Consider the following 17,058-nt stretch of genomic DNA (forward strand, 5'->3'; position numbering starts at 1 on the left):
CTTTCTGTTTAACAGATCAGGAAACGTATGGCTTCGTTCCCACAACCAATTTGAAACAGAAAACATACGCATCCTCACAACTTCCAAGGAACCAAATGTGCTACCTGAGTCTGGTCACTTTGAGAGATACCCACTGCTAAGGGCTCTTAGAGACACTAGGAAACAGATGCAGAGTAGACACTTAGCCTGTACACAGTGAATTCAAGGTTTAAAAATGCTTCTAAAGTTTGTAATTTCCATTTGAAGGATTAAAATGTCAGACTTGATTTGCCCTAACAAAACAATTATAATCCACATAATTTACATGTCCCAATGTTTCAAAATATTTTTTTTCTGCTGTAGCAAACTGGCTCAAATTAAGATCTTACATCTGTAGTCTGGTGGTGGGGAGGAGAGAAAGCAGAGGATGAGAGGGAGGGGAGTGGTGGGAACAGGCAAGGGGTGAGGTGATGGACAGAGGGAAGAGAGGGTGGAGATGGGGATACGAAGGGGAGGAGGGTATGACAGGAAAGAAAGTATTGGGCTCTTTCCCAAGTAAAGGGGTCGGTGGGGCAGTGAGGGACGACTCAGACTAGAATTTGTAGGTGAACTGATGAACTGGCAATGTGTGGTTCCCACCGTGAAGCATGGAGGAGGTGGTGTGAGGGGGTGCTTTACTGGTGACAGTCTGTGATTTATTTAGAATTCAAGGCACATTTAACCAGCATGGCTACCACAACATTCTGCAGCGATACACCATCCCATCTGGTTTGTGCTTAGTGGGGCTGTCATTTGTTTTTCAACAGGACAATGATCCAACACACCTCCAGGCTGTGTAAGTGCTATTTGGCCAAGAAGGAGAGTGATGGAGTGCTGCATCAGATGACCTGGCATTCACAATCGCTCAACCCAATTGAGATGGTTTGGGATGAGCTGGACTGCAGAGTGAAGGAAAAGCAGCCAACACGTGCTCAGCATAAGTGGGAACTCCTTTAAGTCCATTGGAAAAGCATTCCAGGTGAAGCTGGTTGAGAGAATACCAATAGCGTGCAAAGCTGTCATCAAGGCCAAGGGTGGCTACTTTGAAGAATCTCAAATATAAAATATATTTTGATTTGTTTAACACATTTTTGGTTAATACATGATTCCATATGTGTTATTTCATGGTTTTGTTGTCTTCACTATTATTCTACAATGTAGCATTTAGTAAAAATAAAGAAAAATCTATGAATGAGTAGGTGTGTACAAACTTTTGACTGGTACTGTATATTTTTTCCTTCCTACTGGTCCCCTGTGGGAATTGAACCCTCACCCTGGCATTGCAGGCACCGTTCTCTACCAACTGAGCCACACATTTTACAGGTGAAGTAACCAAACTGCATCTCCATGCCAATCATTTGATTGATCTCAATCACTTTCGTGGGAATATTAATTTAGAACTTCTTACATTCCTGTTTCGTGAGTGAATTAGAGAAGATGGTGTCAACAAACTATTAACCTTTCTTGTATGAGAATACTTTTCTGACTATTAAGCTTCAGCTAACCATCCTAAAATCCCATTAGAAAGTAGATGTTTTTGGTGTAACAGTAATGCTGTAGGCCTACTATGGTATTATATTCGGTTCTGTTATGTAAAATCCTAATGAATCATTATGTGATCTTGAGAGACATTGATTCAGCTTTGATCCAACTTTACTAAACGAGCACCATTGTGAGAAATGATAATCTTCCATTTGTTATAATAATATTAAGCGATGAGTATGACTTTTAGGAGTATGCAACAGATCTTGAGATGTAATTTTCAGAGATTGGAGAGCCCTTTGTGGTGCTGAAAGGAAAGCTCCAGGATCACGCAATGATGTTAAAGAAGTTGAACCAACATTTGGTGCTGAAAGATAGCTGAAGGATAGCGCTGTCATTCGGCCAGTTCAGGAATGAACGATAATAATTAGCAATTGGCCCATAGCCTAATAGGCCCACGTCTACATGGTATAGCTACTTTTGGGCTGTAGCCTAATGTAAATACAAATAGAAAATACCTTTTCTACATTTTGTTGTGTTACAAATTGGATTAAAATGGATTTAATTGTCATATTTTTGCCAACGATCTACACAAAGTACTCTGTACTATCAAAGTGGAAGAAACAATCTTTTTTTTTACTAATGGAAAATAAAACACTATATCTTGATGATATAAGTATTCAACCCCCTGAGTCAATACATGTTAGAATCACCTATGGCAGAAATTACAACTGTCTTTCTGGATAAGTCTTTAAGAGCTTTGCATACCTGGATTGTACAATATTTGTCCATTGTCCTTAACATTTTTTATCAAGCTCTGTTAAGCTGGTTGTTGATCATTGCTAGACAGCCATTGTCAAGTCTTACAATAGATTTCCAAATCGATATAAGACAAAACTGTAACTAGGCCAGTCAGGAACATTCAATGTCATCTTGGTTAGCAACTCCAGTGTATATTTGGCCTTTGTGTTTTAGATTATTCTCCTTCTGAAAGGTGAATTTGTCTCCCAGTGTCTGTAGGAAAGCAAACTGATCCAGGTTTTCCTCTAGGATTTTGCCTGTGCTTAGCTCTATTCCGTGTCTTTTTATCCTAAAAAACTATATCATGATACAGCCACCACCATTCTTAAAATTATGAAGTTATGCATTATAAAACTGCACGTTTCTCTCTGCACCATGGCAAAATCAGTTTTCCTACAAACAATTGGGGTTGGGTTGGGGGGACCCCCTGGAGGTGGTTTCCTCCGGGCCCCAAATGAGGCAGTCCGGCCCTGGCCTAATCAGGGATGTTTCTTTTCCTTTCTTAGCACAGGGGAAAATGGGACCTTTTATAAACACATTTCATGCAATTCTTCTACACTTCATGTGACTGGAGACATAAGCAACATATTTTTTAATACGACACAAATTATTAGACTACTCTGCTGACACTGACATACAGATCAGTAAAAATGACCTTGTCTTGAATGTAATCATCTAGTCTAGGCCTATGAAAAAGAGAGACAAGCATTTTAAATATGACGTCCATCTAGCCTGAAAGAGGAAATTATTGGCCCCCAAATTTTTTTCCATTGGTACTGATCCAATGATAAAGACATTGAATAAGCACCCACTCACCGGCGATATCGATAGGGCTGCTCTTTGCTGGTGCCAATAAGATAGGCTACTGTTTGTTCAATCGGGAGTTGATCATTTTGATAACTAGAGGCAGATTAGCGTCTTTTCTTTGTCTTCTCTTTTCAGCAATAGCCAATCGCTTTCTAAACTCTGTTATTCCTACGATTGTAGTATTTTGAAATATTAGGAAAGGGAAAGGAGGATACCTAGTGAGTTGTACAACTGAATGTATTCAACATTCACCCAACCCCTCTGAATCAGAGGAGAGGCCTATTTAACTGCAACTCAACGATCAGCTATTTGGTAGGCTATTTGCCATACGTGCTGCACTAATTGCGAGCTTAAAACAATCCACAGCAAATGTTTAAAAGAAGCTAATGTTTCTCTGTAGCCAAATCATGCTCTGTAGTGTATTATTTTGTATAGGCACGAGTAATTATATTTCAAGAAAGGCGTGCAGGTTGGCAACTTCTCTCCGAGCGACGCTCCGTATGGTTTACAAGGTTGCCAACCAATATGCTAATCAGCCAATTGCATTTGAATTGAGATTGGAATTTGAGTTTATTTTTTGTAGCCTACTTTTACATGTTTGGTTTGAGCTAGGGTATGGTGACTGCCATTGATCAGCCAAAGTCCATGTCACCTTTTACATGTTTGGTTTGAGCTAGGGTATGCTGACTGCCATTGATCAGCAAAAGTCCATGTCACCTTTTACATGTTTGGTTTGAGCTAGGGTATGGTGACTGCCATTGATCAGCCAAAGTCCATGTCACCTTTTTCAGTGTTTTATAAAATACATATTTTTGTGTGTGTTAATTTCAACCAGCCAACCCAAATAAAAATGGTTGCGCCCATCTGGTATTTGCCAGAATTGCCAGATGGTTAATCCGCCCCTTGATTTACAGTTTTTTACGATTGCTGACACACTACAATTTAACTTTTCCCACAATTAGCAAAACCTTACACTCAAGGAGCAAAACACAAGGCTAGATTTGCACAACTGTAAGCACATTGTCAGCTTCACACTATTTGCAAAACATTACACACTTGTATACATCAGACACAGAAGTATATCATGATGTCACTTCCTTGCAATTCAAAAGCACTGACTGTCAAATTACCACACCTATGAGCCAATCTGTTAAACACAGCCATCAGGTGCACAAACACATGATTGCTAAATTGTAGACACACCAATCAGGTTTAAGCACTATAAAAATGCAGGAGGTAGGTTCACCTGCCTTCAACCAAAATGGAAGGAGTCAGAAGAAGAGTGAGGGTGAGAGGAGGAGTACACAGAGAAGGAGGTAGAGGCAGAGGCCTAGGCCTAGGCAGAGGCTGAGTCAGAGGTCGAGGAAGACCTGAAGCAGGAGGAGAATGTACACAAAGAAGAAGAGGACCAAACTTATCAAATGACATTCGTGCAACACTAGTGGACCATGTTGTGAACCACGGATTGACGCTGAGGGAGGCTGGACTGAGAGTTCAGCCAAATCTTAGCAGATATTTTATTTTATTTTTATTTTACCGTTATTTTACCAGGTAAGTTGACTGAGAACACGTTCTCATTTGCAGCAACGACCTGGGGAATAGTTACAGGGGAGAGGAGGGGGATGAATGAGCCAATTGTAAATATACAGTGGCATCTGTCATAATGTCACTTTTCGACAGGAAAACAGGTAAAAGAAGATCTCTACAGTTACAGTAATCAGCCGCTTATTGTATGCACCATATCCGCACTTGTGATACCCCTTCCTGTGACATTGTACAGTAAGTTACGTGTATTATTCTCTACATAGGATTGAGGGTCGGGAACGACAAGGAGGAAGGGGGCCCATATTCACGCAAGAACAAGAGAGAGCGATAATAGACATGGTTTTGGCCAATAATGCTATCAGGCTCAGAGAACTACAAGCCAACATTATCGGTGACCATGCCATTTTCAATAACGTCCATCAGGTCTCTCAGTCAACACTGGCACGCATCCTGAAAAGACATCAGGTTCAAATGAAACAACTTTACCGAGTGCCTTTTGAGCGGAATTCAGAGAGGGTCAAACGGCTGCGGCATGAGTATGTGGAGGTTTGTATTGTTCACTTTAGCACTGTGATGTTGCATACTGCACATATGACTTTTTTACATTGACTGTATACTAGACCTATCCTGAACTACACAATCTTGTCTTTCACTGTATTTCAGGGCGTTTTGCAGATGGATGCTGAGGAAATCCTGCATGAATTCCTATATTGTGTACTGATGAGGCAGGGTTCAACCTCACAAAAGCAAGAAGGCGAGGCAGAAATATCATTGGCCACAGGGCTATAATCAATGTCCCAGGGCAACGTGGGGGTAACATCACCCTTTGCGCTGCCATTTCACAGCATGGGGTTGTCATGCCAAAATGGGCCCTTACAACACACCTCACATTCTCGCATTTTTGGACCGATTGCACCACATCGTCACAGTAGGTAATGAAATGCACCAGATGCAATACACGGTCTTCTGGGACAATGTGTCATTCCACCGCTCTGCTATGGTCCAGAACTGGTTTCAACACCATCCACAGTTGACAGTACTATACCTTCCACCATACTCTCCGTTTCTAAACCCTATCGAAGAGTTTTTCTCTGCATGGCGGTGGAAGGTTTACGATCTCCAGCCCCAGGCTCAGGTACCCCTCATTCAGGCCATGGAGGACGCCTGTGACCAAGTCGACGGCGCAGCTGTGCAAGGATGGATTCGACATTCAAGACGGTTCTTCCCGCGTTGTCTTGCTAATGACGATATTGCTTGTGATGTTGATGAAATTCTCTGGCCAGATCCAGCTAGGCGAAGAGATAATGTATAGTATGTTTACCGTAGTATTTTCTGTACAATATTGTCAGATTTTTTTTTTTACTGTAATTGTAACCTGTACTGGATACAGTATTTTAAGTTTGTTGTTTGCTGAGCTAACAGTGTTATGCACACTACTGTAGTAGCATGAAAACTGGGCGATGTTTTGTTGTGATTCTCCATGTTGACTGATTTGGGTATATGGAGAGAAATAAATGATATTTTCCTCCGTCTGCAGTGTTGGTCTTGTGTAGTGTTTGTATAGTTGCACTTTCTCTGTGTACTTCATTTACACTACTCTAATCACTGACAATTAGACTTGCTAAAAGTGTTTTAGGTTAGCAACAGCAGTCTGTAACTGGTTCAAAAAGATTGAAGTCATATGAAATATGTGTGTTTCGTATGGTAACAAAATATTATTTTTATGAAGTCGTGTATAGTTTTGACAAAAGTGTTCCATTTTGCAAATGATCTGAAGTGTTGTGCTACTTTGGTGTAGGGTTGTGCTAATTATGTGTAGTGTTTTGACAAACCGGGCCCTGTTTTCAAAATTGTGCTTAAACAATTGAAAAAAACTATAACATACATTGACCAAGTAGTGAATACAAATCATTAAGTAGATTTGCAGGAAATTACTTTTAAAACAGTCATAAAATAACGCTTTTGGTGTGGTGTATTAATGCATCTCAATAAACTATAACCTAAATGCATTATTACCTCCACTTGGCCCAATTCATATTTTCAATTGCCCACCCTGACATACCAAGTTATGTAGGCTAAATATCCCAAGCAGACCTACAGCAACTTTCAGAAAGAGTCAGGCTCCTTGGGCTTTGCGGTGGTCACTCTGGTTTGGGTGTCCTCGGCTCGGCAGAACGGTGTCGCCATAACCAAGTAGTCACATATTGTTCTGGGTATCTCTGTGCAAAAGGGTTCCATGGAGATTTATGAACATCAAGGCAGACACAGGGATTTCTTTCAACATTCTGATTGGCCAAAAGGGGTCAAGCCTCCATCGGGCCTCCGCAGTGCACACACATAGCCTATAGTTCTTCATCATTCTCACCACCGCCAGAGATAAGTGTAACGCTCGTCGTGGGTGGAAGAAGAGGGCCAATGCGCAGCGTGGTAAGTGTCCATATTGTTTTAATAAGAAACGTGAACACTGAACAAAAACAATAAAATGACAAATGAACAGTCCTGTACGGTGAAGCAAAACACAGAACAGAAAATAATCACCCACAACACACAATGACAAACAGGCTACCTAAATATGGCTCCCAATCAGAGACAACGACTGACACCTGCCTCTGATTGAGAACCATACTAGGCCCAACACATAGAAATCTAACAACAGAACAAAACATAGAAAAACAACATAGAATGCCCACCCCAACTCACACCCTGACTAACTAAAATAAAGACATAAAAAAGGAACTAAGGTCAGAACGTGACAAGAAGACAGGGAAGAAACCACCATTGACCTACCTCCAGGCTGCTATACATATTTGGTTTGTCATTCTATCATTTTTAATGTAATAATTGTTGTTGTAATTAAATATAAATAATTTAGAATTTATCAGAATGAATTTTCCAGAAATATACTGAACAAATATATAAACACAACATCCAACAATTCAAAGATTTTTTTCTGAGTTGGAGTTAATATAAGGAAATCAGTGAATTGAAATATATTCATTAGGCCTAATCTATGGATTTCACATGACTGGGAATACATTTATGAATTTCTTGGTCACAGATACCTTAAAAAAAGGGAGGGGTATGGATCAGAAAACCGTGTGGCTTGGTTGGGTTGTGTTTCAGAGGACGCATGGCTTTCGACCTTTGTCTCTCCCGAGCCCGTACAGGAGTTGTAGCGATAAGATAGTAATTACTAGCAATTGGATACCACGAAAATTGGGGAGAAAAGGGGCTAAAAAAATAAAAAATAAAATAAAAGAAATACTGGTGTGCAAAAGAGCAGAAAAACAAAAATAAATATGGGGAGGAGGTAGGTAGTTGGTTGGATAGGCTATTTACGGATAGGCTGTGTACAGCTTCAGCGATCGGTAAGCTGCTCTGACAGCTGATGCTTAAAGTTAGTGAGGGAGATATAAGTCTCCAACTTCAGTCATTTTTGCAATTCGTTCCAGTCATTGGCAGCAGAGAACTGGAAGGAAAGGCAGCCAAATGAGGTGTTGGCTTTAGGGATGACCAGTGAGATATAGTACCTGCTGGAGCGCGTGCGGGTGGGTGTTGTTATCGTGACCAGTGAGCTGAGGTAAGGTAGAGCTTTACCTAGCAAAGACTTATAGATGGCCTGGAGCCAGTGGGTTTGGGGCTTTGGTGTCAAAACGGATGGCACTGTAATAGACTGCATCCAATTTGCTGAGTAGAGTGTTGGAGGTTATTTTGTAAATGACATCGCTGAAGTCAAGGATCGGTAGGATAGCCAGTTTTACGAGGGTATGTTTGGCAGCATGAGTGAAGGTTTTGTGGCAAAATAGGAAGCCGATTTGAGATTTAATATTGGATTGGAGATGCTTAATATGAGACTGGAAGGAGAGTTTACAGTCTAGCCAGACACCTAGGTATTTATAGTTGTCCACATATTCTAAGTCAGAACCGTCCAGGGTAATGATGATAGTCGGGCGGGTAGGTGCGGGCAGTGATCGGTTTAAGAGCATGCATTTCGTTTTACTAGCAGAAGGAGTGTTGTATGGCGTTGAAGCTCATTTGGAGGTTTGATAACACAGTGTCCAAAGAAGGGCCAGATGTCTACAGAATGGTGTCGTCTGCGTAAAGGTGGATCAGAGAATCACCCACAGCAAGAGCGACATCATCGATGCATACAGAGAAAGTTCTCTTAGTTCTACATTCTTTGAAAGGGGCATGCTTATTTAAAATTGTGAGGAAAGCACTTTTAAAGAACAACCATGCATCCTCTACTGACGGGATGAGGTCAATATCCTTCCAGGATACCCGGGCCAGGTTGATTAGAAAGGCCTGCTCGCTGAAGTATTTTAGGGAGCATTTGACAGTGATGAGGGGTGGTCATTTGACCGCAGACCCAGAGCGGATGCAGGCAATGAGGCAGTGATCGCTGAGATCCTGGTTGAAAACAGCAGAGGTGTATTTAGAGGGCAAGTTTGTCAGGATGATATCTATGAGGGTGCCCATGTTTACGGATTTGAGGTTGTACCTGGTAGTTTCCTTGATCATTTTTGTGAGATTGAGGGCATCTAGCTTAGATTGTAGGGCGGCAGGGGTGTTAAGCATATCCCAGTTTAGGTCACCTTACAGTACGAACTCTAACGATAGATGGGGGCAATCAATTCACATAGACCTGGATAGTATGATAGAACTCTGCAGCCTATCTCTACAGTAGATTGCAACTCCGCCCCCTTTAGCAGTTCTATCTTGACGGAAAATGTTGTAATTGGGAATAGAAATGTCAGAATTTTTGGTGGCCTTCCTAAGCCAGGATTCAGACATGGCTAGGACATCACGGTTGGTGGAGTGTGCTAAAGCAGTGAATAAAGAAAACTTAGGGAGGAGGCTTCTGATGTTAACATGCGTGAACCCAAGGCTTTTACGGTTACAGAAGTCAACAAATGAGAGCGCCTGGGGACACACAGGGCCTTAGTTAACCTCTACATCACCAGAGGAACAGAGGAGGAGTAGGATGAGGGTACGGCTAATTGCTATAAGAACTGGTCGTCTAGTGCTTTGGGAACAGAGAATAAAAGAAGCAGATTTCTGGGCGTGGTAGGATAGATTCAGGGCATGATGTACAGACAAGGGTATGGTAGGGTGCGAGTACAGTGGAGGTAAACCTTGGCATTGAGTGACGATGAGAGAGGTTGCATCTCTGGAGCCGCCAGATAAGCTACGTGCAGTCTCGCATGTGTGGGGGGTGGGGCAAAGGAGCTATCTGAGGCATGTTGAGCAGGACTAGGGGCTCTGAGGTAAAATAAAATAATGAGAGCTACCCTAAACAACAGTATACAAGGCATATTGACATTAGAGAGAGGTATAAAGCAATCACAGGTGTTGATTGGGAGAGCTAAGACAACAACAGGTAAGACAACAACGGGTAAACAGCTAAGACAACAACAACAGGTAAATGGTGATGAATGGGCAGAGAGGGTCAGTTAGCTACACACTGAGCCTGAGTTCTAGGCTAAGGCCTACAGATAAACAAAATGAAGTACTGTGTAGATGAACAGTCCAGCAGGCATCAGCTGTGTAGTCGAGTGCTCATAGGGTCCAATGAGCAGCAATAGATGAAACAGGTAGCCGTTCGGTAGTCGTTACTATGCTAGGCAAGCGGGAGACACGGTGTTCAGTAAGCTAGTGAGGCGGGGCAAGCAGATGGGTCTTCACTGACAACCACGACGCCGAGGCCGGTTGAGAGCACATCGTCCGAATTACATCAGCAGACCAGTTCTGATGGATCGGCGGGGCTCCGTGTCGACAAAGGGGTCCAGGCCAGTTGGCAGAGAGGTATTGTAGTTGGTGTACTTTGTTTGCTAGCCGGGAGATGGGCCTAGCTCGAGGCTAGCTCGAGGCTAACTGCTTCTTGCTTCTGGACAAGGGCGTTAGCCACAATAGCCAATCGGTAGCAGCTAGGTAGCTGTGATGATCCGGTTTAATGGTCCAGAGCTTGTGGCAGGAATCCGGTGATGTAGTTGGAAAAAAAGCAGTCAGAAATGCTCAGGGCAGATATCGCGCTGTGCAGACTGGCAGGTATTATCTGGGCTATCCGGGTTAAAGCGGCTGGTGTCTGAGCTAAAGGTAAAGACCGCTAGCAGGGGCTAACAATGACTAAATAGTTAGAAGCTAATTACCTGGCTAGCTTCTGATGGCTAGCTTCTGATGGAGGTTCCAGTTATAAGGTCTAAAACAAATAGCACATTCGTACCACATTGGGTGAGGCGGTTTGTAGGAAGGTATATTTAATTTGAAAATGGAAAAAAGAGATTGAAATATATTGAAATGTATACAAAACCACCCGAAAAACAGAATATTTACGCGGGACAAAAAACAAACACGTCTTACTGCTACGCCCTCTTGGACATAAAATGTTACTGGATATTGGCGAGAACTGGAGCACGCAGTCTTACACGTCGATCCAGAGCATCCCAAACATGCTCAATGGGTGATATGTCTGGTGAGTATGTAGGCCATGGAAGAGCTGGGACATCTTCAGCTTCCAGGAATTGTGTACTGATCTTTGCGACATGGGGTCGTGCATTATCATGCTGAAACATGAGGTGATGGCGGCGGATGAATGTCACGACAATGGGCCTCAGGATCTCATCGCGGTATCTCTCTGCATTCAAATTGCATTTGATAAAATGTAATTGTGTTCGTTGTCCGTAACTTATGCCTGCCCATACCATAACCCCAACACCACCATGGGGCACTCAGCAAACCTCTCGCCCACACAACGCCATACACATGGTTTGCTGTTATGAGGCCTGTTGCACATACTGCCAAATTCTCTAAAACGACGTTGGAGGCGGCTTACGGTAGAGAAATGAACATTAAATAATCTGGCAACAGCTTTGGTGAGAATTCCTGCAGTCAGCATGCCAATTGAAGGCTCCCTCAAAATTTAAGACATCTGTGGCATTGTGTTGTGTGACAAAACTGCAGATTTTAGTGGCCCTTTATTGTCCGTAGCACAAGGTGCACCTGTGTAATGATTATGCTATTTCATCAGCTTCTTGATATGCCACACCTGTTAGGTGGATGGATTATCTTGGCGAAGGAAAAATGCTCACTAACAAGGGATGTTAACACATTTGTGCAAAACATTTGAGAGAAATACGCTTTTTGTGCATATGAAACATTCCTGGGAACTTTTCTGAGTTTTTCTGTCCATTTGAAATGGCAACCTTTGTCTGGTTTACATTACATGGCTCAGTGCCATACATTACATACCATGACAATAGAACAGATCTGCTGTACGTAGGTTCTAGCAAGTGTAGTTCTATGGTGTGGGTCCCTTGGGAGGTCCCTGTGTCTTTGGGAACTCTCGGCTCTCGTTAGCCACTGCATGACTCCAGTCTTTGATCAGCTCAGCTGACTCTTTTAAGCTCAGCTTAGCACTGGAACAGTCTGGAAAATCTGGGGAGATGGGAGAGAGGGATGGGAAAGAGTTGTGGGTTTGTGGAGAAGAATAGAAAGGTGGGGAGAGGCTCAGAGGTTAGAGTGGCGAGGAAAATAACGTGGGGGGTAGAAGGAGATATGGGTCTGGTAGGGGTTAAAGATGGAAAGAGGTTTGAGAGGGGAGAGACATAGAGGGAGAGGGGTGGGGGGTCCAGAGGGGTGAGGGAGGGAGAGCAGGATGCGTGCTGGGAAGTGAGAGATGTAGAGGAGATGGAGAGAGAGGTGAGGGGTGAGTTATGGTTGGAGGGGTGAGTTATGGTTGGAGGGGTGAGTTATGGTGGGAGGGTGAGGGGTAGAGAGGTGAGGTAGAGGGACGAGGGAACTCATTCACCCATGCCTCCCCATGGTGTACAGTGCACCCACGTGCTCCCGCCCCCCCACCAGTCCAACGGTTAAACTGAAGAAGGATGTGATATGGAAGGTCAGTTACAGAGCGTTTACTAGGATGAGAGAGTTATTCTACGTTAGTAGTAAGGTAAAAACAAAAGGTAAGAATATGGAAACGGTGTGAGTTCCAGATGACGTAGTATTTGCAGCTGTAGTCAGAAAGATCCATACGATAACAGTTTAGAATATTGACCGTACTGTTATGAACTAAAGCCCACTCAATCAGATTTCTCAGACAGGGCAGAACGACAACATTATCAAGACAATCAGGGCTTTGATCAACAACAGAACCTCCAACAACCACTCAAGCCTCACATTGCTGATGATTAGTTAAGTGAGAGGTGCCAAACTAAAGCTCTAGTCCTTCACTTCAGTCGACTAGCTTCATCTCATTGCACTTGTTGCTGCTCTCCACTTTAGTGGAGGGAAACTATGTTGACCTGGTGAATGAACAGAGCCAACAACAGTCTCTTCAGAACTACTTGACTACACTATGCTCTTCTGCTAGCAGAGAGGAGGCCTCCTCAGGACACAATCATACATTATTCATCATGGGCCTCAATTAGGAAACTGTTCATTCAAATGGCTGCTCATCTACTCTACTGTAGGTTGTGTGTTCTGAATTTAAAACATTCTACTCTAGTGTATGGTACTGTAGATTCTGTGTTCTGAATATGTTACATTCTACAAGTTAATAACATAACACAAATATATTTAATCTTAAGTAGGGCCAGATTTCCCTGCTGACTACATGGCCATTGCCCTTGTTATAAGAATTTCACAAAGTGCATAGTACATGCTACACTTTGCTTGTAGAAAACAAACCAAAATGTAAACAGCATTAATTTACTGGTTGATCGCTGATACCTACTAGAACTTTAGAGTTGTAGGCCAACCTCAGTATGGGCCATGGTTCAATTACTAGAACAAAACACAAAATCAAATTGTAAAGATAACTCTGTTTTTTACTATCTCTGATAGTGAGTGTGAGATCAGCTAATCCAATCAGAATTACCTCTAACCATAGCAGTTTAACAGCCAATGAGAATGGCCCAGTTGCTAACATACCTCAGGCTAATTTGATAACCTCATCTGTCTAATTATTTTTTTTGTGTGTCATTTATCCATAGTGCCTTACAGGAGCAATTAGGGCCTTGCTCAAGGGCAAGTTTTTCACTTAGTCGGCACAGGCATTTGAACCAGCAACCTTTCAGTTATTGGTCTAAAGCTCTTAAACACTAGGCTACCAGCTGCCTCATTAGCTGGTTTCCTGTTTAGAAGAATACACTGGGAAAACAGCATGCCTCCATCACATTATATATCTATGTTGGCTGGGCAAACAAGCTAACAGTGTGTGACCACATCGCAAGCTTTACTTTAATTGTAATCAGCTGTAGGCCTAAGGGAAAGGCATTAAAAATATTGAACAAGGTGCTGTTGGTATCTTGTTCAACAATTAAATTGTGTTGTGAAATAGTTTGTCTAATAGTATTGTGTTGTTAAATTATTCAACCAATTTCATTGCTCTGTCGTATTGTTCCAACCAATAGCAGTGTTGTTATGTTTCAAAATTCCACAGCTCCTCCTGAGCTGAGCTCTGTTGAAGCCACCTCCCCTTGCTCTTGTTTTTGCTTTCTTTAATCTTTTCCTGTCTTTTAACTCTCTATTTCTACACTTCTCTCCATTTCCTCCCTCAACTGAACTGCTGTCTGACCAAAACTCCCCTGAATGTCAGGCAGCTAATTAGCCAGTCGTGAACCTGACCACAGGAACCACAGGCTGGTCACCATGGCAATCCTGGAACCCTGGCAGGTCAGGGGTAGTGAGAGGGGCCAGAGGTATAGAGGAGGAAAGGAAAGAAAGAGCAGAGGGATAGAGGGGAGAAAGAGGAGTGAAAAAGTAGATGGGGGCGGATGTAGTTGGAGAGGGGGAAGATGCTAGATGGGTTGGGTTGAACTGGAAAGGGAACGAGTGGGGGGGAGGGAATTGGAGAAGATGGTTTGACAAAGGAGAGGAGAAAATATGGCGTAAAGGTGTGATGAGACAAGAGTGGAAGAGATGGAGAGAAGATGGAGGGAATAAGGGAGGCAGGTAGGGGCAAGATAATTAGGAGAGTAGGGAGATGATAAAGGAGGAAGAGAGGAGAACATATGGATGGAATTCAACAGGGGCCCGATTCCGACCCGAGTTAAGAGTGCATAAATGGAACGTAATTCCCTTTTTATGCACTTTTCTCTCTATGTGTATTCTGACCTTGAATTGCTATTCATTTTGGTTGGCATCAAAAAAATGAAGATGTGGTGGAGGTGTGTGTACAGATACACCGTATTCTGACCTTGACTTAATTCCATAATAATTCCACCCCCTTTATGTACCAGGAAACCATGAATAAGGTCTAGTGAACCTACCGGTTCCAAGTGGAAAAAGCATCTACTTAATTTTTTTACAATATAAATAACACCATTCTTCATGCTCTGTAATTTACAACTTGATAAGAGCTATTGAAAAGAGATGGGTAAATGAGTAATCTGTTTGGATAAGGGAATTGTAAATATAAATGACACTTGTTATAGATATATTTTACCTTCTAATGGCTGGAGACAAATATGAAACCAGTCATATGGCAGCAAACTAAAGCACATCAGCATATCAGCATATCAACCTTCCCCCAGTAAAGTTGAAATGCTGTGCCATTACGCATCATTTGAATTGTATGGCCTTTTAAGTTGGAGGAATGTGTACTCTGGATTGTCTTAATTATAGGCTCCCCTGACTTTCTCTGCTTCCTATTTCTATCATGTTGAATATTAGCCAGTATCAGTGTCGACTGTCAGTAGGCCTAATAACAACACATATTACACTGCTGTAACGGCTATCTTCGGGTGAAAGAGAGGAGGACCAAAATGCAGCGTGATGATAATCCATATTTTAATTAGGATATTTAAACGACGAACAAAAACAACAAACTGACAGAAGGAACCGAAAACGCTACAGTCCTGAACATGGGAACACAGAACAGATGAACACACGAACATGAACAATCACCCACAAACAAACAGTGAAAACAGGCTACCTTAATATGGTTCCCAATCAGAGACAATGACAAACACCTGCCTCTGATTGAGAACCATATTAGCCAAACAACAAACCCAACATAGAAACACAAAACATAGAATGCCCACCCAGCTCACGTCCTGACCAACTAAACAAAGACTAAACAAAGGAAATAAGGTCAGGAACGTGACAACTGCTAATTTACTGTTAGTTCTCTTCAGTTGGTATAGACTACATTATCATTCCATTTAATTCCATTGTTTCGTTTACCTTCATTTGCTTCCTCTGTAAACGCCGGCACGGTCGTGTGGTTGTTGCTGAGGATCATTAGTAACAGTTGATAATATAAAAATCACATGTAGGCTAATTAAATCGTTATGGAGCGGAGCGCAGGCCAAGCCATGATAGCTTGAAATGTATTCAGCGAGCTCAAGGGAACCATATGCCTGCAAAGTCCATTATGCACCTTGATAAAGTACATCTGAATACCAACTACTGAGAAGTAAGAAAGGCATAATTTCCTATGTCAGAATCGGGGCCAGGTGAAGAAGGTCAAGAGAATACAGTAAAACTTATTGCGAAATGAATGACCACCTATTCTTCAAATAAAAACACAGCTAATTTCTGTCATAAAAAGTCAGCCTCCCGCAAAGTCCAATTTTTGTGTGAACAGAGGGATGATCAGGGGGCCAGGGAAAAGGAAGAAAGAGAGAGTGGGGTGAGAGGGTGTTTGTCCATCCAAAGCTGCACACTTCAGTGGCTAGACTCAAATGTGAACATGGGGTAAGAAGAACAAGGAGGGGAGTGTGTGTGTGAGTGAGTCTATGTTTGTGTTGCATCTGATCTTGTGGTCAAGTTAATGACTATCTGGGTGATTAACTCCTCCCCACTGTGAGATCAACCAATCCCCATGGCCCCAGCCTGTCTCAATGACCCCTGAGTCTTTTAATGTTGGTAAGAGGGTGTGTGTGTCTGTGTGTTTGTGTGTGTGTGTGTGGCTATAGAGACAGTGTTTTGTGTGTGGGGGGTCTTAGAGATTTTATTTTTTATAATGTTTCCCAGACAGTGTGTAGACCATCTAATTAGTAGTAACAGAGTGTATTGGATTCAAATAAATAACTATGTTGAATTTAATAACACAATTCCAAAGGGAAACCTTAGTCCTGACATTCAGACGCACACATGTTTTCATGTGCCCAAAAGTCCCAATTCAAGTTTAAAGATGCAATCTGCAAACTCTACCGAGACTAAAGCGTTAGACACATAGTACTGGACCTGGTCTCCAATGCTAGATTAGATTAGATATTTCTTTATTGTCTGGTTTTCACAGATATTTGCTTTACATGCATGAAAATGCACTGCGATATGGTGAGAGACATGGTATAGGCCAGACATAACATCAAACATTCATGACTAAAATATTCTGTACATCTCTCTCTCTCTCTCTCTCTCTCTCTCTCTCTCTCTCTCTCTCTCTCTCTCTCTCTC

Source organism: Salvelinus fontinalis, chromosome 18, assembly GCF_029448725.1.
Source record: "Salvelinus fontinalis isolate EN_2023a chromosome 18, ASM2944872v1, whole genome shotgun sequence".
Taxonomy (NCBI): Eukaryota; Metazoa; Chordata; class Actinopteri; order Salmoniformes; family Salmonidae; genus Salvelinus; species Salvelinus fontinalis.